Genomic DNA, 24,466 nt, shown 5'->3' with positions numbered 1-24,466 from the left:
CCGGCTTCTCTTCACTACAACCGGTCTTCTTAATTCCCTCTCCCCTGCCTTCTCCACCCTCACCTCCAACAACAAGTGCAAGGAGCTCATGGACTACTTTGTCACTAAGATTGAGACCATCCATTCAGCTGCCTCTGCCACTTCTCTCCCTTCCCCTAGCCCACCAAACCAAACTTCCCCGACAGTTCCCCCCTGCCCTCAACTCACATCTTTCTCTAGTTTCTCCCCTATCTCCCTTCATGCCCTCTCCGAGCACTTCTTGACCATAAGACCCACCTCCTGCTCCCTCGACCCTATTCCCACCAAACTGCTGACCACCCAACTTCCCTTCCTGGCCCTCATGTTAGCTGAAATTATTAACTGTTCCTTCTCCTCAGGTACTGTTCCCCTCCCCTTCAAATCAGCTGTAATCAGCCCACACAAAAAACCCACCCCTGACTGCTCTGCCCTTGCAAACTACCGCCCCATCTTCAACCTCCCATTCCACTCCAAAGTCCTTGAACGTGTTGTCGTCTCCCAAATCCTTGCCCATCTTTCCCACAACTCTATGTTTGAATCCCTCCAATCAGGTTTCCATCCCTGCCAAAGTACTGAATTAGCCCTTATCAAAGTAACAAGTGACATCCTATGTAACTGTGACCATGGTAAACTATCCCACCTCACCCTTCTCGACCTGTGTGCAGCCTTTGACACAGTTGACCATACCATCCTCCTACAATGCCTCTCCTCTGTCGTCCAGCTGGGTGGGACTGCACTCGCCTGGTTCCATTCTTATCTACCAGTCGTAGCCATCTCCTGCAATGGCTTCTCTTCCTGCTTCCACACCGTTATCTCTGGAATCTCCCAAGGACCTATACTTGGCCTCCTCCTATTTCTCATCTACATGCTGTCCCTCGGCGACATCATACGAAAACACAACGTCAGGTTCCACATGTATTCTGACGACACCCAGCTCTACTTCTCTACTTCATCACTACCTCCCTCAACCCCTCCACTGTCTCTGATTTGTCACACTGCTTGTCCGACATCCAGTAATGGATGAGCAAAAATTTCCTCCAACTAAATATTGGGAAGACCGAAGCCATTGTCTTTGGTCCCCATCACAAACTCTATTCTCTAGCCACCGACTCCATCCCTCTCCCTGGCCATTGTCAGAGGCTGAACCAAACCGTACACATCCTTGACGTCCTATTTGACCCTGAGATGAGCTGCCGACCACATATCCGCTCCATCACCAAGACCGCCTACTTCCACGCGGGATACTTCTACGTTGGGATAAATGGTTCATTCTTTGGGATAAATGGTTCATTCTTGGACTGGCAACCAGTAGCCAGTGGTGTTCCGCAGGGGTTGGTGCTGGGTCCCCAACTCTTTACAATCTATATTAACGATTTGGAGGAGGGGACCGAGTGTAACATATCAAAGTTTGCAGATGATACAAAGATGGGAGGGAAAGTAGAGAGTGAGGAGGACATAAGAAACCTACAAGGGGATATAGACAGGCTGGGTGAGTGGGCAGAGATTTGGCAGATGCAATACAATATTGGAAAATGTGAGGTTATGCACTTTGGCAGGAAAAATCAGAGAGCAAGTTATTATCTTAATGGCAAGAAATTGGAAAGTACTGCAGTATAAAGGGATCTGGGGGTCCCAGTGCAAGAAAATCAAAAAGTTAGTATGCAGGTGCAGCAGGTGATCAAGAAGGCCAACGGAATGTTGGCGTTTATTGCTAGGGGGATAGAATATAAAAACAGGGAGGTATTGCTGCAGTTATATAAGGTATTGGTGAGACCGCACCTGGAACACTGCATACAGTTTTGGTGTCCATACTTAAGAGAAGACATACTTGCTCTCGAGGCAGTACAAAGAAGGTTCACTCGGTTAATCCCGGGGATGAGGAGGCGGACATATGAGGAGAGGTTGAGTAGATTGGGACTCTACTCATTGGAGTTCAGAAGAATGAGAGGCGATCTTATTGAAACATATAAGATTGTGAAGGGGCTTGATCGGGTGGATGCGGTGAGGATGTTCCCAAGGATGGGTGAAACTAGAACTAGGGGGCATAATCTTAGAATAAGGGGCTGCTCTTTCAAAACTGAGATGAGGAGAAACTTCTTCACTGTGGAATTTGCTGCCCCAGGAAGCTGTGGAAGCTACATCATTAAATAAATTTAAAATAGAAATAGACAGTTTCCTAGAAGTAAAGGGAATTCGGCGTTACGGGGAGCGGGCAGGAAATTGGACATGAATTTAGATTTGAGGTTAGGATCAGATCAGCCATGATCTTATTGAATGGCGGAGCAGGCTCGAGGGGCCGATTGGCCTACTCCTGCTCCTATTTTTTATGTTCTTATGTTCTTATGTACCTCCATAACATCACCTGTCTCCGCCCCTGTCTCAGCTCATCTGCTGCTGAAACTCCCTTCCATGCCTTTGTTACCTCTGGACTCGACTATTCCAACACTCTCCTGGCTGGCCTCCCATCTTCCACCCTCCATAAACTTAAGCTCATCCAAAACTCAGCTGCCCATATCCTAACTCGCATCAAGTCCTGTTCACCCATCATCCCTGTGCTTGCTGACCTACATTGGCTCCCGTTCCGGGAATGCTTCGATTTTAAAATTTTCATTCTTGTTTTCAAATCTCTCAATGGTCTCATCGCTCCCTATCTCTGTAACCTCCTCCAGCCCGACAACCCTCCATGATCCCTGCGCTCCTTTGATTCTTGCCTCTCATGCATCCCCGATTTTAATGGCTCCATCATTGGATGCTGCGCCTCCAGCTGCCTGGGCCCTAAGCTCTGGCATTCCTTCCCTAAACCTCTCCGCCTCGCTATCTCTCTCTCCTCCTTTAAGATGCTCCTTAAAACCTATCTCTTTGACCAAGCTTTTGGTCACCTGTCCTAATATCTCCTTATGTGGCTCAGTGTCAAATTTGGTTTGATAATCGCTCCTGAAAAGCGCCTTGGGACGTTTTACTACATTAAAGGCACTATAAAAATGCAGGTTGTTGTTGTTGTAGAATGCACAGCATCTATGTGGATAAACCAAAGAGTTGTTCCCTGCTCCCCCCTCACCACTAGGTGCTAACAGGCTGAGCGCACTTCAACTGCTCTCCACTTGACATGATCTGAACCCGCCTGGACTTTTGGATTCAAGCCTACTACAGACAGTCCCCTTGTCCAGGAGTACCTTGTGTCTTGAAATGGTGGTGGAAATCTAAGTGCTGTTGCAAGCCTCAGAGGCCTGCAACAATGGTAATGGTCAACAGCTGCAGGGGCTTCTGGCTGCTGTCCAAAAACAAAACGGGGAGGAATATTGGCCCTCATTTATCCCACGGAGCGGCTCTTTTAAGAACATTTGATACAAGCAGGGTAGCTTCACTTAATCTGCCCATATAAATTCAATAAACCTAGCCCAGAAAATGCTATTAGGTCTCAGTGCAGCCATAGCAAAAGACAGCAAGCATATCAGCCAAGTAGAAAACTTGAAAAGCATAATTTGAAAAACTTAGGATAAGAATAAGGCCAGAGGCTATGACAGAATACTTCATCAATAATAAATGACATTCAATTTTCTCTGCATAGAAATAGTCTTGATCTGGACACAATATAATTACATATTTATTTTTTAATAACTCACTTCAGATGCAATCTACTGCTACCTTCTTTAGTAATGTGCATTTCTATTAAATAGATGATTGATTGATTATCCAAATCTTCCACTACATTTAGATGTGAAATCTTTAAAGCTGCATTTTACAAAAAAATACTTCTAACACAGTTTCAAAGTTCAGAACAGATTCAAATTGAGAAATAAATCAATTCCCTCTCCATATGTAGAAGCACAGTTTGTGTATTTGTTTTGTTTTACAGTTGTCAGTCACAATGCATTTTTGCTGCAAAAGCCATTGTGCAGAATGGATTCAGACTCTTGTGCACCCTGGGAAGTTCCACAGCTACCAAGGTCATGGATAAGCAGCTGCAGATGCAGGACCTTCCCTAATAGTTGAGGAAAGTACTTACAAGACAGTGAACAAAAAGAAATGCTTCATTGTTCTGGATGAGCCATTAGTCCATTGGTGGCCAGAAAACGTGGCTGCCTTTGTCTTCTATGGCAATGTTTATATTGTTGCTGGGATTCTACTGCCTCTGGATGAGTCCAAGGAAATGGCCACTTTTCACAAGTCTTGGACTCTATGGAGGCTGCAACACAGTTTTGTTTACTTTACCGCGCAACCCCTAAACCTGGGGCTGCTGTTGGCAACTGTGCAGTAAAATAAATGTGACATCAGTCCTAAGTGATGAGACAGATGTCAGATTGAATTGTTTTTAGTCACACCCATATAATTGATGGACAGATTTAAAAGTAATAGAATTTCACAACTTTACAGTACTACTGCACCGCTCAAAATTGAATGAAAATGAAGTCTATTTTGATTTTAGGGCTACTTTGGTAAGTTCTAAGGCTTTATTCATGGAATCATAGAATGGTTACAGCACGGAAGGAGGCCATTTGGCCCATCAAGTCCGTGTCGGCTCTCTGCAAGAGCAATCCAGCTGGTCCCACTCCCCTGCAGCCCTGCAAATTTTTTCCATTCAAGTACTTACCCAATTCCCTTTTGAAAGCCATAATTGAATCTGCCTCCATCACCCCCTCAGGCAGTGCATTCCAGATCTTAACCACTCGCTATGTCAATCGCCTTAAATCTTTGTCCTCTGGCTCATGACCCTTCCGCCAATGGAAACAGTTTCTCTCTATCTACTCTGTCTAGACCCTTCATGATTTTGAATACCTCTATCAAATCTCCTCTCAACCTTCTCTGTTCTAAGGAGAACAACCCCAGCTTCTCCAGTCTATTCACATAACTGAAGTCCTTCATCCCTGGAACCATTGTAGTAAATCTCTTCTGCACCCTCTCTAAGGCCTTCACATCCTTCCGAAAGTGCGGTGCCCAAAACTGGACACAATACTCCAGCTGTAGCCGAACCAGTGTTTTATAAAGGTTCATCATAACTTCCTTGCTTTTGTACTCTATGCCTCTATTTATAAAGCTCAAGATCCCGTATGCTTTTTTAACCACTTTCTCAACCTGACCTGCCACCTTCAAAGATTTGTGCACATATACCCTCAGATCTCTCTGTTCTCTCCTTTGATAACCATTCAAGGGTACATATAGTTTATATACTGTGGAATAAAAACTACTTAATGCTCTCTTTACATTGTTTGCAATGCTATGATGTAAACAAGGTGCCATCACTGCCACCAGAGAAGTGCAAAACCATCACAACAGATGGCAGCACCTGTAAAATCAAATACAAAATGATCCTGTTGGTGCCTAATTCATAGGCGAGCTGAGTAATCAGTCTATTGTTGCTGACCTGTATGGACATTCCTCAGCCATCAGTCCCTGTTGCTATTATAGTGTAGAATCTGTCCATGCACTTCGCAATTTAAATGGCATGGGTTCCACAGTCCTGGTGCTCTCGCATATTACAGAACTGCTTTTACCAAAAAGAAAACTTACAGTGTCAACTGTGGCTCAGTTGTAACACACTCGCCTGAGTCTGAAGGTTGTGGGTTCAAGTCCCACTCCATAGAGTTGAGCGCATAATCTAGGCTGACACTTCAGTACAGAACTGAGGGAGTGCTGCACTGTCAGAGGTGCTATCTTTCAGATGAGATGTAAAACTGAGGCCCCATTTGCCCTCTCAGGTGTACGTAAAAGATCTTGCGGCACTATATGAAGAAAAACAGGGGAGTTCTCCCACTGGACTGGCCAACATTTATCTCTCAACCAATGCCTAAAACAGATTATATGGTCATTATTTCATTGCTGTTTGTGGGAGCTCGATGAGTGCAAATTGGCTGCCACGTTTCCTATATTATAACAGTGACTACACTTCAAAAATACTTAATTGGTTGTGAAGAGCTTTAGGACGTCCTGAAGTTGTGAAAGGTGCTATATAAATGCAAGTCTTTCTTTTCTTTTACTATAATATAAAGATGGTGTGAAAAATCCCCACTATAGTTGGTGGGGGGGGAGTGGAAGATAGAAAGGGTCAGAAGTTCCTTCAACATTATAACTGTTCTTAATTCTTAGCGTATTCTAGTTTCATGACCAAGATCCTAGTTATGTGCCAAAAAATTCGGCATTAATTTGATCAGCTTAAACAAAGAATTAATAAATCAAATTTACAAAGTTGGAGAAAAATAGGCTGGAAAGACAACTATCCACTTTTTAATCAAAAGTTAGCTGCAAGACTAACAATAACTTGCATGTATACAAATTATTTAATGTAGCAAAAGATCCCAAGGTGTTTCATGGTAGGGGTTCAGTCAGTCAAGAGTTAGAGAAGGTGACTGAAGGTGTGGTCAAAGTTGAATGTTATAGAGACCAAGCCAGGGTCAGGATATGAGAAGGAAGATAATGATGAGGAAGCTTTTGAAGATGGGGAGAGATTTATCAAGGGGGTTAGATTTAGACAAAAATCTCCAGAGCATAGAGTCTGATGGCTGAAAATTCTTTCAACGATGGTGAAATGAAGGAAGGCAATAGGGAAGACACATAGTAGGCCTGAGTTGGAAGAGCAGAGGGTGCAAGCCAGCATATAGAGCTGGAGGAGGTTTCAGAGGCAGGATGGTGCATGGAATCAACACAATGGTGGGGAACCAGTGGAAGCCATCAAGAACAGCAGTGATAGGTGAGCAGGACTTAATATGGGATAGGATTCAGGCGGCAGGCAGAGTTCTGAATGAGTTGGGGTTTGCGCAGGGTGAAGCTGCAGAAGCCAGTGAGGAAAACATTAGAGAAATAGAACCGAGAAATTATGAAATTGTGAATGAAAGTTTAAGTGCTGGTGAGGTAGGATCAGAGGTAGGCAATGTTATGGAGGTAGAACTAGGCATTCCTTGGCGGTCAACCTGATATGGGTTTTGAAGCTCCACTCAGGATCAAATAGGATGTCCATAGGTTTAACCTGGTTGACCGGTTGGAAAGAGGGATTGAATCAGGGGCTTAAGTATATCGTTTCTGGCATGAGCCGAATAAAATGGCTTCAGTCTTGCTAATTAAGCTGGAGAAAGTTCTGTCTCATCCATAAATTAATATTGGTGGATGTTGTCAACTTACTTACAAAAATTTAAAAGATAAATGAACATTTACAGAGCTTAATAAAAACACATACCTGTTTTATTTTAATTATATAAGTAGACATAAGCCTATAAGTTGCACTTGATAACCTACATAAAAAGACTTGCATCTATTTAGCACCTTTCATGACCTCAGGATATTCCAAAGTGCTTTACAAGCAATGAAGTACTTTTGAAGTGTAGCCACTGTCGTAATGTAGGATACGCAGCAGCTAATGTAGGATACACAGCAAGATCCCACAAACAGCAATGTGATAATGACCAGACAATCTGTTTTTTAGTGATGTTGATTGAGGGATAAATATTGGCCAGGACACTGGGGAGAACTCCCCTGCTCTTCTTCAAAATAGTGCCATGGGATCTTTTACGTCCAGCTAAGAGGGTAGACAGGGCCTCGGTTTAACGTCTCATCCAAAAGATGGCACCTCCGACAATGCAGCACTCCCTTGATTTTGCAGCCTAGATTTTGTGCTCAAGTCTCTGGAGTGGGACCTGAACCCACAACCTTCTGGCTCATCTTACACTTTATTAGGTGGTAATGCTCCTTTAATACTTACTTGTGAAATTGCCAAGAGTGCCACCAACTAAACCACAGCTGACAGCTATGCTAAAACTAGAATATTTTTCAGTTTCACCTTCATATGGTCATGTTATTTTTGGTAACAATGATAAACATAATTTCGTTTTAAATGGATCCTTGATTCTAAACTACCGTAATGAGAGATGTATAAATCATATAAAAACAAATAGAACAATACTGTTAGAATCATGACAATTGAGATGGGACAAGAAGCACTCTACAAGATTACAGACAATAGTTAAATGGTAGCGGTTTAAACTGTAGTACTGGTTACTTGTCCTCCAACTGCATATGATGTAATTAGAATGACCCTATTTGTTTTCCCTTCCAGAGCACTGATTATGTTAAAGTGGTTGTTTTGATGCACTGGGGAATTTGGTGGAAAGCTTGATTCCTAGAATAGCTTATTCCATCATGTTGACTGGTGGAATAAACTTATGCTGTACCTGCTGCAGTACAAACTTTTGGGCTAGTTTTCACTTCATGTTGTATAATTTGTATTGATAAATCCAACGCCCAATGCTGTAATGGTGTATTTGCTTTACTTTTCAAACCAATGAATATTCTTCACTTTATTAGGTGGTAATACTCCTTTAATACTTAGTTGTGAAATTGCCAAAATTACACACTTAATTAAAAGAGCAAACTTTATCCAACGAAGGGAAGAACGGTCATAAGTTTTCATTATATTGATTGTGCACGCCAGAGATATGCCTCAATGGTATGAACTATAACGAGGCGCAAATGTTGAACACTTCAGAGACGGTGCCCTTTTAAGTGGTATAGGCTAAAAACCTTATCTACCAGTCGTTTGCCAGGAAACAACAGGGCTATAAAATCATAAATCGGTGCATTCCCTACAATGGTGGAGGCGGAACAAAATTCAAGCGGGTGTGATTTTATTCTGGGAACTGGAGTCATCAGCAGGAATAAACTTCCCCTACTGACCAAACCTTGCAAAGAATACGGAGATGGGGGGGACAATTGTAAACAATTTTACAACACCAAGTTATAGTCCAGCAATTTTATTTTAAATTCACAAGCTTTCGGAGGCTTCCCCCTTCGTCAGGTGAACGATGTGAAATGAAGTCCTCCAAATGAAATCGCATTTATAATTCACAGAACAATGCTTGGTGAGTACAGACAGTTTTTTCAATTGCCCGTTGCCAAGGCAATCAGTGTGCAGACAGACAGGTGTTACCTGCCAGGTCTCACAGAATATACAAATCACCAAAAAAAACAACAAACACAAAAAAAAACAGTTGTAAACAATTTTACAACACCAAGTTATAGTCCAGCAATTTTATTTTAAATTCACAAGCTTTCGGAGATTTTCTCCTTCCTCAGGCAAATGTTTCAAGAGCTCCTTGAAGCCTACGCATTTATACATATTGAACAATACATGGTGTTTACAGACTGCCCCTGCAACTGCCCGTTGCCAAGGCAATCACCGTGTTCAGACAGAGAGGTGTCACCTGCAGAACCCCCGAATACACATTCAACAAAAAAACAAACAGGGAAAAAAAACAGAGAAAAAAAAACACAGAGAGAGGCAGAAACATCCGGAAGGCAGAGAGAGCCAGCAAATGACCCATTATATTAAAAACAGATAACATTTGTTCGCTGGTGGGGTAACGTGTAGCGTGACATGAACCCAAGATCCCGGTTGAGGCCGTCCTCATGGGTGCGGAACTTGGCTATCAATTTCTGCTCGACGATTTTGCGTTGTCGTGTGTCTCGAAGGCCGCCTTGGAGTACGCTTACCCGAAGGTCGGTGGATGAATGTCCATGACTGCTGAAGTGTTCCCCGACTGGGAGGGAACCCTCCTGTTTGGCGATTGTTGCGCGGTGTCCGTTCATCCGTTGTCGCAGCGTCTGCATGGTCTCGCCAATGTACCATGCTCTGGGGCATCCTTTCCTGCAACGTATGAGGTAGACAACGTTGGCCGAGTCACAGGAGTATGAACCATGCACCTGGTGGGTGGTGTCATCTCGTGTGATGGTGGTATCTGTGTCGATGATCTGGCATGTCTTGCAGAGGTTACCGTGGCAGGGTTGTGTGGCGTCGTGGACGCTGTTCTCTTGAAAGCTGGGTAGTTTGCTGCGAACGATGGTCTGTTTGAGGTTGGGTGGCTGTTTAAAGGCGAGTAGTGGAGGTGTGGGGATGGCCATAGCGAGGTGTTTGTCCTCATTGATGACATGTTGAAGGCTGCGGAGAACATGGCGTAGTTTCTCCGCTCCGGGGAAGTACTGGACGACAAAGGGTACTCTGTTGGTTGCGTCCCGTGTTAGTCTCCTGAGGAGGTCTATGCGATTTTTTGCTGTGGCCCGTCGGAACTGTCGATCGATGAGTCGAGCGTCATATCCCGTTCTTACTAGGGCGTCTTTCAGCGTCTGTAGGTGTCCATCGCGTTCCTCCTCGTCTGAGCAGACCCTGTGTATTCGCAGGGCCTGTCCATAGGGGATGGCCTCTTTGACGTGGTTAGGGTGGAAGCTGGAAAAGTGGAGCATCGTGAGGTTGTCCGTGGGCTTGCGGTAGAGTGAGGTGCTGAGGTGCCCGTCTTTGATGGAGATTCGTGTGTCCAAGAAAGAAACTGATTCTGAGGAGTAGTCCATGGTGAGCTTGATGGTGGGATGGAACTTGTTGATGTTATCGTGTAGTCTCTTTAGTGATTCCTTGCCGTGGGTCCATAGAAAGAAAATGTCGTCGATGTATCTGGTGTATAGTGTTGGTTGGAGGTCTTGTGCAGTGAAGAAGTCCTGCTCGAACTTGTGCATGAAAATGTTGGCGTATTGGGGTGCGAATTTGGTCCCCATGGCTGTTCCGTGTGTTTGGGTAAAGAACTGGTTATCGAAGGTGAAGACATTGTGATCCAGGATGAAGCGGATCACAATGATGAAGCGGATCACAAGCGCCATGTTCTCCGCAGCCTTCAACATGTCATCAATGAGGACAAACACCTCGCTATGGCCATCCCCACACCTCCACTACTCGCCTTTAAACAGCCACCCAACCTCAAACAGACCATCGTTCGCAGCAAACTACCCAGCTTTCAAGAGAACAGCGTCCACGACGCCACACAACCCTGCCACGGTAACCTCTGCAAGACATGCCAGATCATCGACACAGATACCACCATCACACGAGATGACACCACCCACCAGGTGCATGGTTCATACTCCTGTGACTCGGCCAACGTTGTCTACCTCATACGTTGCAGGAAAGGATGCCCCAGAGCATGGTACATTGGCGAGACCATGCAGACGCTGCGACAACGGATGAACGGACACCGCGCAACAATCGCCAAACAGGAGGGTTCCCTCCCAGTCGGGGAACACTTCAGCAGTCATGGACATTCATCCACCGACCTTCGGGTAAGCGTACTCCAAGGCGGCCTTCGAGACACACGACAACGCAAAATCGTCGAGCAGAAATTGATAGCCAAGTTCCGCACCCATGAGGACGGCCTCAACCGGGATCTTGGGTTCATGTCACGCTACACGTTACCCCACCAGCGAACAAATGTTATCTGTTTTTAATATAATGGGTCATTTGCTGGCTCTCTCTGCCTTCCGGATGTTTCTGCCTCTCTCTGTGTTTTTTTTTCTCTGTTTTTTTTCCCTGTTTGTTTTTTTGTTGAATGTGTATTCGGGGGTTCTGCAGGTGACACCTCTCTGTCTGAACACGGTGATTGCCTTGGCAACGGGCAGTTGCAGGGGCAGTCTGTAAACACCATGTATTGTTCAATATGTATAAATGCGTAGGCTTCAAGGAGCTCTTGAAACATTTGCCTGAGGAAGGAGAAAATCTCCGAAAGCTTGTGAATTTAAAATAAAATTGCTGGACTATAACTTGGTGTTGTAAAATTGTTTACAATTGTCAACCCCAGTCCATCACCGGCATCTCCACATCAAAAAAAAACAGAGATAGAGAGGTAGAAACCTAGAAAAGACAGCAACTGACCCGTTATATTAAAAACAGATAACATTTGTTCGCTGGTGGAGTAACGTGTAGCGTGACATGAACCCAAGATCCCGGTTGAGGTGGGGGGGGGGGAGAGAGTGTGGCGCAATCTCTCCCTCGGATCTGATCATTGTGACGCGGGCTGAGTGACAGACGCCGCCGCGAGGCGGGTGATGACGCTCGTGGCCGCGAGGCGGGTGATGACGCTCGTGGCCGCGAGGCGGGTGATGACGCTCGTGGCCGCGAGGCGGGTGATGACGCTCGTGGCCGCTCGCCGGCGCTTTTTTTTTGGTTTGCACAATGAAAGCGGGAGCGGGCACGGAAGTGACGCTCGGACCGGAAGCGGCGTGCTGCCGTTGCTGAGTTGTATGTTATAGAGACCGAGCCGGGGTCGGGCTGGGAGGAGGAGGAGGAGGAGGAGGAGGAAAGATGGTGATGATAATGATGAGGTGCTAACGGCGATAGGAGCGGCTTCGTGTCGGAAATGTGTAGGTAGGAGCTCGCCGAACGGAATACCGATTTTTTTTTGTGTGTGTTTTTAAAATTTTTTTTAAAAACCTCCCAGGCCAGTCGGTGTTGGCCCGGGGTCGGTCCCGACCGGCTTGCGATGCCGGGTGTTGCCGGTCCGAGGCCAGGGCCGGACTAGGACCCGGCCGGCTGGCGATGCCCGGTGTTGCCGGTGAGCGTCTCCCGCTGCCAGCGGACCTGCCACGTCCTCTTTATGTGGGGACCGACCGCGGTCGCCTATTCCCTGACACTCGGCGTTTACCCCGTTGAGGGACGCGATCGCGCTTCTTTCTCTACTGAGGAGGGAGTGTGTGTGGTGGGGTGGTGGGGGATAGAGTCCAGGATGGGGTTTCTACCCGCCCGGTGTCTCGGGAGGGGGGAATCCAGTTTAACCTGACGCTCCTCGGTTAAGACCCTCCCTTTAGGCGGTTGCCGATTGGCTGCTGGAGGCCGATTCTCTCTTTCGATTGGCCGGCTCAGCTGTCGATCACAGCGGTGTTGTTGGCGTGTTTATCGGGAAATGTCGGCGGCTGCCCGACCCTTCGGGCTTTCAGCAACGGCTCGCACCGGAGCGTGGCCGCCGGGTTTCGGTTCCACTCGCAGCCAGTGTTAAACGCCTGGCGGGAAGGCGATAGGCACCGTTTTAACATTGGAAATAAAAGTATAAACACTGATTCTACACCGGCTTATTTTTGGCTGTGCCACTCGTGAGTTGGTCTATTTACAGTTAGAGTATCTCCTTTCCCCGGCTTTTGATCTGATTGTAGAGCGATAGCAGCACTAAAAGTTATATTGATGACATTTTACAGCGTTGTCATGGAATTCCAGAAGTTGGGTATGGGAACTTGTTTTCAAGCACTATCTAATTCCATTGGAAACCACCACAAAGCCACAGATGTTTGTCATGTTATGGCTTCCATTTATCGGTGATCTAAACCAAGCTAATTTGGAACATAGAATTCCAATGTATAAAATCACTTCCCGTTCACTCCCATTTATATGTAGACAGTTTCTGTGAGTTTTTCATAGGCTTATTGTTAAACCTCATTATGTACAATTTTCCATTTACTGTATGTGATTAAATGAACTGAAGCACACATGTTAGATGTCTTTTATGTGCACTCCATAGTATAGAATACTTAGCCCCCACGTATTTAATTGTGAGTGTCTTGTATTTGGCATGAGAGTAAGATAATTGTTTGACTTTAGTTCAGGGATTCTCCATCAATGGCCTAGAGGCGTCGTGCAGCTCATTAATTAGTTCTCTGTGGTCCATTTTACATTTAGAACACGGAGCGGAAGATTGTGTCCCAATCTCAATTTTCTAAATCAGTTCCTGTAGCAACACTAATAAACAGGAATAAGGTATTTTTATTTTAATTGACTATGTGGTTTGAAGGATTATAGGACAGAATCTGAAGATAGGTTGTCAACCTGAGTTCCCGTTTGGCCAGGATGCCAACCATAATCTGTGATTTGATAGACACGAGCTGTAAAAGCATACAGCAACTTTCTACTGATGTGATCTTGTCCTTTGTCAAACTGATAATGTTGGCTGAAACGATTTGATCACTTTCCTTTATTCCATTTTTGCCATAGTACCTAAGAGCGTCAGTATGATAATAGCAAATTTAAACTACAGGTGGAATAGTCTACGATATTACTGTAGCAAAATAATGTGTATTGTGTGGTCAGGTCTGTATGGTAGCCTGTTTAAAGCGAGGCTAGCCAGCATTCAAACTTAAAAACATTCTTCATAAATCTGTTTTACTAATAATGTGATGAAATTGCACCATTCATTACTGACAAACATTAAAAGAAAAATGCAATCACCAATAATCAGAACCCCTGTACAGTATCTTTCAAATTGCCTTCATGTCCCCAGATCAGTTATTTTATTTCCTGAATCCTGGTTAACACAACTAATTCTTTGTCTGAGTTAGTTGAGTTAATTGTGCTGTGAGATAATTCTGTTGCTGCTACGTGATTCTTGGCTTTCATCAATGCTCACTAAATATTGTTGTAATATGTTTATTGTCAGTGGGGATAAATGTGAATGTTGTTGTATAAATTGCAAACATTTGAGCCTGTTTTCTCATTTGTATTTGTGATAAAAGTATTTTAAAGCAAAATAAGTTGTGGGAAGTAGTGAAAATTGTTAATTGTAGGATTAAGCTCTGAAATTTGCAAAAGCAAAGTAATCTATACTTGTTTTTATTAAGTTTACAAGGCAAAAATCTGTAGCATTTTCTAAGTTTCCACTTTGTCATGTCATATGAGCTTTAAAGTGTTTTAGTGGGGGCTCTCCTTATCCACCATAGTGGAGAGCACCCTCTGCCCCCCCCCCCCCCCAATAGCCAGGTTCCAGTGGTAATGGAAAGTGGCAGGTAATCAAGAGTCCCCATAATTTGGTCTTTCATATATCATACAGCAGTGCATTAGGCTTGAGAATGAAGGCACGTACAATTTAAAGAAAAGAAACATTATGTAGTTTTATTCACCAAGAAAAGATGAAATACAAATAAGAAAAACCACTATGTGGTTTGCATTAAGGTGACTTCTTGTGCCAGGCTTTGTTCCGTAAGAATTCTGATGGATATTGGAAAGGCAAATAATTGGAATGTGAATAAATGAAACTCCACTGTATTTTCTTTGTAATCCCTTTTGATGTTGGAATTGAATTGTTGGTTTGACTACCTAGCTCGATTTCATAAACATACCTCTGTTTAAATGCAGTGACGCTAGACTTAGCATTGAGATGTTTGGCATACCTGGTTTCATGTCATACATGTGCAAGGTTGCATGTGTAAAGTGGTGAATCTTGTAAAAATGGGAAGTAATACTTAATGTTGTGACATCACTAATATTTTCAGTAGAATCTTAATTTTTGTTTGAGGAGAGCAAGAATATGAATGCCTAGTTTCTCTTCCTGTTATTAGTAGGCTATGTCGTCAGTATGGCCCATTCTTCTGTTGCTGACAGTAACTCTGCCAAAGGGATGGCCAACTTGCAGACCTGCAGTCCTGACTCCTTTGGCAGGGTTCCACCAGATGTTCAGTTGCAATCTGAAAAGAACGTTTCACCTAATTATGTATCTTCCCTCCTTTTAAAATGTGGCTTAGATTTAGAGCTGAGTGGAGGATTCAACCTCCTGCTCTAGTGCTGTGTCTTGATTTTCCCCAAAATTAAAAAATTTAACAGTGGGTTTCTGGTTTGCTTTTTGAATTTTATATTATGAAGATAAAGAATTGAACATTTTTCCACCTTTTTGAGCATTCTTGCATAGGAAAGTATGGGCAAAGTGTAAAGTAAAAGCCACATCCCAATAATAAGCTATCATACCAGAATACCTCTTACTGCGACAGATATTGTTTTCAACTCTAATTTAATGCCGAATTGTGTATAGTTTTATGCTGTGTACGTGCACCAACAAGGAACTACTAACTCATATTGAACCCTTGCAGTTGGCCAAGAGAGCACATTCAACCCTCAGTTTGTTCTGGATTTGAACTCGCATTGCTATGCTAACCCACTAACAATAGTGTAAAGTAAATAAGAGCGCTGAGAATTAAAAAGATTCTAAATGACGTCTTTTTAATTAATCTTGCTTAGATCGTTGGTTGTGGAGGTTATTTTGTCTTGAGTAGGTTTCATTTTTCAGTTTGCTGTAATTTACAATGTAATATTATGTTTCATTGTACTATATGCTCTCTTCTGCAGTGTTTTATTGAAGTAGATGAGAACAACTGGTCACTATTTTCCCTTCACTATAGTGTCACTTCGCTGAATATCTGTCACAGCTGCAGGGTGCAGATGAATGAAATACACAGCTGTTCAAGAGGAGGATTTAAGTTGTTTATGTTGAATGGACAACTATGAAAATATTGAAACTGAATGTACATAGCATAGTGAAGATTAGTACAGGTTAATAGGTTGAAAACCTTTATCAGTGGTATATTTGAATTAAATATTTTGTTCTTTACAGTATGTTGTGTTAATAGGGCTAAATAAAAGGTTCTATGGAAAGTGATCCTATACAATAGATCATAAATCATATCTTCATTGAAGCTTGACCAACTGAGACTTTACAAATTCAGGGCAAAGGGACCCTTTATTATTGTATATTTTCCCCCTTAGATGACATTTCGAATCTCATTTGGTGGTTTGTTTTAGGCTGTTCACAATACAGTTGTAAACAATTTTACAACACCAAGTTATAGTCCAGCAATTTTATTTTAAATTCACAAGCTTTCGGAGATTTTCTCCTTCCTCAGGCAAATGTTTCAAGAGCTCCTTGAAGCCTACGCATTTATACATATTGAACAATACATGGTGTTTACAGACTGCCCCTGCAACTGCAGTTGCAGGGGCAGTCTGTAAACACCATGTATTGTTCAATATGTATAAATGCGTAGGCTTCAAGGAGCTCTTGAAACATTTGCCTGAGGAAGGAGAAAATCTCCGAAAGCTTGTGAATTTAAAATAAAATTGCTGGACTATAACTTGGTGTTGTAAAATTGTTTACAATTGTCAACCCCAGTCCATCACCGGCATCTCCACATCACAATACAGTTAGCAGAGTAGATGAGTACTACTTCTACAGGTTGCATTCTGAGCTAAAGTCTTCTGATTTCTTCTTCTATTGAAGGAAGTGCGTGTATTAATGTCTTTCACAACCTCAGGACGTCCCAAAGCACATTACAGCTACTGAAGAACATTTGAAGTGTAGTCACTGTTGCAGCAGCTTACAGCCAAGTCCCACAAACAGCAGCGTGATGAGTTGAGGGATAAATATTGGCCAGGAAACTGGGGGAACTCCCCTGCTCATCTTCAAATAGTGCCATCTGATCTTTTCCATCCACCTGAGATGACAGATGTTTAACATTTCATCCAAAAAGGCACCTTTAACAATATAGCATTCCCTCGGTACTGCATGGAAGTGTCAGACTAGATTATGTGCTCAAGTCTGGAGTGGGCTTTGAACACATGACCTTCTGACTCAGAAGCGAGAGTGCTACCACTGACGTGCTACGTATTGTAAGTCTTAATTACTGCCAAGCAACCTCTCTGGCACTTAATGTTAACTTTTATAAATGTTGAGTATCATGCCTTCAGATTTTAATTATTGTTTGACATTTTGGTACTTTCTTTTACCTCTGTCTCGTATTTCAGCCTTTTTCGCTTTCTGTACCTGATTTGACATTGCTATTCTAACTTAAACTTCCTGGTTCTGACTGTTGTTATTAGCGATTCTTTAATCTGATTGGTTAAGGAGAACACAGCTGCTTGCCCTGTTCGCACAGGTCCCAGATGCCCTGTAGAGGGCGCCATGTTTAATGACAGTCCCGTTGACAGTAACCTGCTGTGCAAAAGCTCGTAGAAAGTTTATCGGCAATTGCAAGTTTACCGATTACAACAAAATCCAGCCCACAACTGGAAATGTAATCTTATAAGGGCTTGTTAAAATGGATTAACTAAGTGTGAATAATGACAATAAGTATTATGCCTGTACAGGCTTTAACCTGTTGTAATCATCTTGATTATAGTTTCTTAGCGAGTTGGAATTTTTTTAAAACAAAAGCTTCAAATTGGCTTCAGTAGGTTGTAAGAGTATACTATTTCAAACTGGATATGATTGTACTACATTAAGCACAGATTAGGAATTAAGCAAGTCAAAATTGAATTGTTGAATTTATTGGGGTTCTGAGGGATTTTTTTGGTATCTTCGGTTGGGGATTGGAGCTGGGGGCTGATGGGTAGCAGTAGAGCATGCATTAATTACAACTTTAGTTAAACTGATACAAAAAGCTTGTTGGGTAGAGCAAAACCAGGCACATCAGCAAACTGTGTGTGTGAGCAAACTGACTGCATTATATATGAGCAAACAATAATGTTGATGTGCCACTGAAAGCCAAGTTGAGAAGAAAGTTGCACTGCTTTGAAAATTGATGCTATGGATTTACTTAGTGAGATGATGGTCAAAACAAGAAGATGCAGCATCACAGATTCCTCCCTGACACTAATCCAGATGGTCTAATGATGTGTGCTGTTCTCTGCCAGATACGGAATGATGACATCAACACCCAAGATCCAGGGTGCCTCATCACCTGACAGTTATTCTAATTAATCCTTTATCTCCATGGGAAATACTCCCCAAAGCACTGAAGTCTACAAACAAATATATTAACAAAATTATGTACAGTTTCTAAAATGTATGAAACTTAAAAATAGCAAAGCACTTGTTAGCATATAATAATTCTGAATGCAGTTTCCCATGAGCCACATTTTCCCTTTTTTATTATTTTTCTTTCTTTGGGGAAACAGCTATGGGACATGTGTTACTCTTTTTAATATGCTGAAAGTTATAAAAACTACACACAAAGGCACAGGAGTTCTCCCTCTGTATCCCCCAGTCCCTGATTTTCAGCCCATTCACTTTAACGTATGGCATGTTGCTGGCTGGCATGTGCCGAAGCAAAAAATTCCAGCCAATGTTCTTAAGTGCAGTCTTGCCAATGCTTCTAGTGTTCCCTCTTTCAGTTTATGAAATAATCTACTTTTATGCCAGGTATGCTCTGAGTGTTTTTTGTGACTGGAAGGCTGTTTCCATTCGGGTTCCGCAGGGCTCAGTATTAGGTCCTTTGCTTTTTGTGATATATATTAATGATTTGGACTTAATCATGCCCCCTATATTTAAGAAGTTTGCAGATGATACAAAAATTGGTCATATCGTTGATGGTGAGGAGGAAAGCTGTAGACTGCAGGAAGATACCAATGGACTGGTCAGGTGGGCAGAAAAGTGGGAAATGGAATTCAATCCAGAGAAGTGTGAGGAAATGCATTTGGGGAGGGCAAACAAGGCAAGGGAGTTAACAATAAATGGGAGAATACTGAACGGTGTAGAGGAAGTGAGGGACCTTGGAGTGCATGTCCACAGATCCCTGAAGGTAGAAGGACAAGTTGATAAGGTGGTTAAGAAGGCATATGGAATACTTTCCTCTATTAGCCGAGGCATAGCATATAAGAGCAGGGAGGTAATGGCTGGAACTGTATAAAACAATGCTTAGGCCACAGCTTGAGTACAGTGTACAGTCTGGTCACCACATTACAGGAAGGATGTAATTGCACTAGAAAGGGTACGGAGGAGATTTACAAGGATGTTGCCAGGATTGGAGAATTTTAGCTATGAGGAAAGATTGGATAGGCTGGGGTTGTTCTCTTTGGAACAGAGGAGGCTGAAGGGTGATTTAATTGAGGTGTACAAAATTATGAGGGACCTAGATAGAGTGGATAAGAAGCACCTATTTCCCTTAGCAGAGAGGTCAATAACCAGGGGGCATAGATTTAAAGTGGTTGGTAGAAGGATTAGCGGGGAGCTGAGGAAAAATGTTTTCACCCAGAGGGTGGTGGGGGTCTGGAACTCACTGCCTGAAAGGATGGTAGAGGCAGAAACCCTCAACTCATTTTTTAAAGAAAAGTACCTGGATGTGCACCTGAAGTGCCATGACCTACAAGGCTGCGGACCAAGTGCTAGAAAGTGCGATTAGGCTGGGTGACTCATTTTCGGCCGGCGCGGACACTATGAGCCGAATGGCCTCCTTCTGTGCCGTAAATTTTCTATGATTCTGTGAGTAAACAGTTGTTGCCATTCAATGTGATTTTAATATACATGAAACATTTGGTCAACTACCACTCACCAAAACCCTTTCCTGCTGATTTATAATAATTTGGTGTTGTACAATAGCTTACATGTGGTTTTAAGTTTGCTGATCATTAGTTGAGCCGCTGTCTTTCGTGCTTTTTTATCGATTTATATATGTATGCAAATGCTTATATCTGATACCTGATCCTTCCAAACAGGTTTCCACCCCTGCCACAGTACTGAAATGGCCCGTATCCAAGTCACAAATTACATCTTATGTGACTATGACCGTGGTAAACTATCCTTCCTCATCCTTCTCTACCTGCCTACAGCCTTCGACACTGTTGACCACATCATCCTCCTCCAACACCTCTCCTCCGTCGTTCAGTTCGGTGGGACTGCGCTTGTCTGGTTCCATTCTTATATATCCAGTCGTAGTCAGAGAATCATCTGCAATGTCTTCTCTTCCCGCTCCCGCACTGTTACCTCTGGAGTCTCTCAAGTATCTGTCCTTGGCCTCCTCCTATTTCTCATCTACATGCTGCCTGTCGATAACATCATCTGAAAACACGACGTCAGTTTCCACATGGACGCTGATGACACCCAGCTCTACCTCACCACCACCTCTCCCGACCCTTCCACTTTCTCTCATTTGTCGCACTGCTTGTCCGAATGGATGAGCAAAAATTTCCTCCAACCAGATATTGTGAACCCGAAGCCATTGTCTTTGGCACCCACCGCAAACTCCATTCCCTAGCCACCAACTCCATCCCTCTCCCTGGCCACTGTCTGCAGCTGAAGCAGACAGTTCACAATCTTGGCATCCTATTTGACCCTGAGATGAGCTGCCAACCACATATCCGCTCCATCACCAAGACCACCTACTTCCACCTCCGTTACATCGCCCATCTCCGGCCCTGCCTCAGCTCATCTGCTGCTGAAACCCTCATCCATGCCTTTGTTACCTCTAGTTTTGACTATTCCAATGCTCTCCTGTCTCGCCTTCCATCCTCCGTAAACTTGAGCTCATCCAAACTCTGCTGCCCATATCTTAACTTGCACCAAGTCCTGTTTACCCATCACCCCTGTGCTTGCTGATCTACGTTGGTCCGGGAATGCCTCGATTTTAAAATCCTCATCCTTGTCTTCAAATCCCTCAGTGGCCTCGCCGCTCCCAATCTCTGTAACCTACAGCTCTCTGACATCTCTATGCTTCTCCAATTCTTGCCTCTTGCGCATCCCTGATTTTAATTGCTCCACCATTGGTGGCTGTGCCTTCAGCTGCCTCGGCCCTAAGCTTTGGAATTCCCCCCTAAACCCCTCTACCTTTCCTCCTTTAAGACTCTCGTTTGGCAAAGCTTTTGGTCACCTGTCCTAATATCTCCATGTGTGGCTCGGTGTCAAATTTTGTTTGATAATGCGCCTGGGGACGTTTTACCATGTTCAAGGTGCAAGATAAGGGCATGTTGTTGTTTAGATAAATGATGCTTTTTTATATTTAAAAAAAGTCTAGTTGCTTATTGAATACACCAACATATGGAATATACCAAATTTCAAATCTAGAAAGGAGTTTCTGCATTTTAAATGTTGCGCTGTGTTAGATGGCTATTGATAAGGTTTTACGTAACGTTGTAAAACTGGTGTAGTGATATACCGAATACACTGCCAATGGCCGGAAATGCTGCTTTGATTGTTTTGAGTGGGACTGTCTCAGTGAAGATCATTTGTTCGGTGTCCCTGTATTGTCTCTTTGTCATTTAATTAACGTGGCATACAAATTGTAAATTAAGCAGCGACCGAACAGTGCAGCCTCTCCTAAGCAAAGGGTTTCACAAAACTAATCATTTACGGTAATAAAAACAGACCATGCTGGAAATACTCAGCAGGTCAGGCAGCATCTGTGGAGGAGAAACAGTTAACCTTTCAGGTCGATGACCAGTTTTGACGAATGGTCATCGATCTGAAAAGTTAACTCTGCTCTCTCCGCAGATGCTGCCTTACCTGCTGAGTATTTCCAGCATTGCCTGTTTTTATTTCAGATTTCCAACATCTGCAGTATTTTGCTTTTGTAAGAATTTACGGTAACAGGTTCAAAATATTGCTCCCATCACTGTATAACATTCACAGTAATCTGTGATGCTGCAAAAATGAGGTAAAATGAGGCATGCCTAGAACATTGAGAATATTGGATACCTCGGAATGATTATCTGGGGAGTAATCTAATCAAATGGTTCATGTAGTGGTTTAAACTGCAAGAACAAATGCTGAATGGTTTTTCACTATCATCTGAACCCTAAATGCTTGCTTCTGCATTAAATTTACGCCATTATAATGTTTAAATAATCCATACATGTTTTAACTTTATTGGATGTACTTCTAGTTTTGAGTGTGTTTTTGTGCTAGAGTAGCTATTAGGAACTTTCAGTGTATTCCATGCTACTAATAAATGATCCTACTGTGCTGATGAAATTAATGTTTTCATAAAGAAATAATTTGAAACTGATTTCAGCATGTTCTATGGGGAATATATATTGCTATAATAGAGTGCAGATCATTACTCTCTCATAGCAAGTGCCACAGGAATAGCACCATCTTCCTCTGATGTTGAAAAGGTTAAAACTTTTCATCTTCAGCCGAAGTATATTGTGGAATTAATCTTCCAACCAACAAGAATGCCATGAAATTACCATTGCCAATATTATTGGACAGATGCTTAATGAATTTGCATGACATTCTTTTGACCACTATCTTAAATTGATTAATGCCTCCCTCACTGTAGTGGATAGCGGAGTACAGTATCATACAAACGCAGTAAACATTTATCTGCTAATAGCACCTATCGTTTCTAGGTATATAGTAGCAATATAGATTGAAGTTCAAGAGATTACTCAGCAACAACTACATGCATTTATATAGCACCTTTTAATGTGGAAAACTCAGATCCATGGCGGGAAACACGGCTTGGTTGAAAAGATGGGTTTTAAAGGCAGAGAGAGAATTTAAAGAGGCAGAGGGATTTAGGGAGAGAGTTCCAGAGAGTAACACCGCGGTGACTGACATCTGTTCCACCATTGGTGGAGCAGTGGGGGGTGGGGGGGAAGGGATTGCACAGAAGGTTAGAGTCAGAGGACTGAAGAGTGAGGCTGGAGACATTGCAAAGATTGGGTGAGGTGAGGCCGCGGGGAGATTGAAGATGAGGCCGAGGATTTAAAATTCAGTTCACTGGGGACTGGGAGCTCAGAGGACAGGGTATAAATCAGGAAATTGTTGGACAGAGTATAAATTGGGAAATTGGAGGAGCATGTAACAATTGCAATAATTGTGGGGGACTTTAACCTTCATATAGACTGGGCAAACAAAATTGGCAAACGTAGTTTGGGGGACGAGTTCATGAAATGCTTTCGCGAACAATATGTTGAGGAATCAACTAGGGAGCAGGTTATTTTAGATCTAGTATTGTATAATGAGACAGGGTTAATTAGTAATCTTATAGTTAAGGATCCTCTAGGGAGGAGTGATCATAATAAGATAGAATTTCATATTGAGTTTGAGTGTGATGTAGTTAAGTCTGAAACTAGGGTCTTCAATTTAAACAAAGCCAATTACATAGGCATGAGGAGCGAGTTGGCTAAAGTAGATTGGGAAATTAGATTAAAAATATAATGGTAGATAAGCAATGGTGAACATTTAAATAAATAATTCATAATTCTCAACTAATGTATATTCCCTTGAGGAATAAAAACTCCATGGGAAAAGTGATCCAACCCTAGCTAACTAGAGAAGTTAAGGATAGTATTAGATTAAAAGAAGATGCTTACAACGTTGCCAAAAAGAGTAGTAAGCCTGAGGATTGAGAGAGTTTTAGAAACCAGCAAAGGATGACCAAGAAATTGATTAAAGGTGGGAAAAAATTGAATGAGGGTAAACTGGCAAGAAATATAAAAACAGATTGCAAGGGTTTCTACAAGTATGTAAAAAGGAAGAGATTAGCAAAAGTAAACATGGGTCCCTTAGAGGCAGAGGCAGGAGAAATTATAATGGGAATAAGGAAATGGCAGAGACATTAAACAAATATTTTGTATCTGTCTTCACAGAAGACGACCAACAAATACCAGAAATAGTGGGGAACCAAGGGTCTAATGAGAGTGAGGAACTTAGTTATTAAGATCAATAAAGAAAAAGTACTGGAGAAATTAATGGGACTGAAAGCCGACAAATCCCTTGGACCCGATGGCCTACATCCTAGGGTTTTATAAGAGGTGGCTGTAGCGATCGTGGTTGCATTGGTTTTGATCTTCCAGAAAGCCCTAGATTCTAGAATGGTCCCTGTGAATTGAAAGGTAGCAAATGTAACCTTGCTATTCAAGAAAGGAGAGAGAAAACAGGGAACTATAGGCCAGTTAACCTGACATCAGTTTTCGGGAAAATGCTAGAATCTATTATTAAGGACATAGTAACAGGGCACTTGGAAAATCATAATCTGATTAGTCAGAGTCAACACAGTTTTATGAAAGGGAAATTGTGTTTGACAAATCTATTAGTTTTTTGAGGGTGTAACTAGCAGGGTAGATAAGAGGGAATCAGTGGATGCAGTATATTTGGATTTTCAAAAGCCATTCGAT

General features: G+C 42.8%; 1 protein-coding gene across 7 annotated transcripts in view; it reads left to right on the top strand.

The window, feature by feature from the left end:
- Nucleotides 1-12,081: 12,081 nt before the first annotated feature.
- The window catches only part of LOC137341209 (nuclear distribution protein nudE-like 1), a 55,045-nt gene continuing 42,660 nt past the window's right edge, over nt 12,082-24,466 (top strand). For 5 of the 7 annotated variants that reach the window (XM_068004256.1, XM_068004257.1, XM_068004254.1 and 2 more), the window contains exon 1: nt 12,082-12,187. The gene's annotated coding sequence lies outside the window, so the exon portion shown is untranslated. The remainder of the gene's footprint in view (nt 12,188-24,466) is intronic. The other 2 variants (XM_068004260.1, XM_068004259.1) reach the window with 1 other exon arrangement.

Source organism: Heptranchias perlo, chromosome 23 (assembly GCF_035084215.1).
Source record: "Heptranchias perlo isolate sHepPer1 chromosome 23, sHepPer1.hap1, whole genome shotgun sequence".
NCBI classification, from domain to species: Eukaryota; Metazoa; Chordata; class Chondrichthyes; order Hexanchiformes; family Hexanchidae; genus Heptranchias; species Heptranchias perlo.
This window is presented reverse-complemented; position numbering and strand designations above follow the sequence as displayed.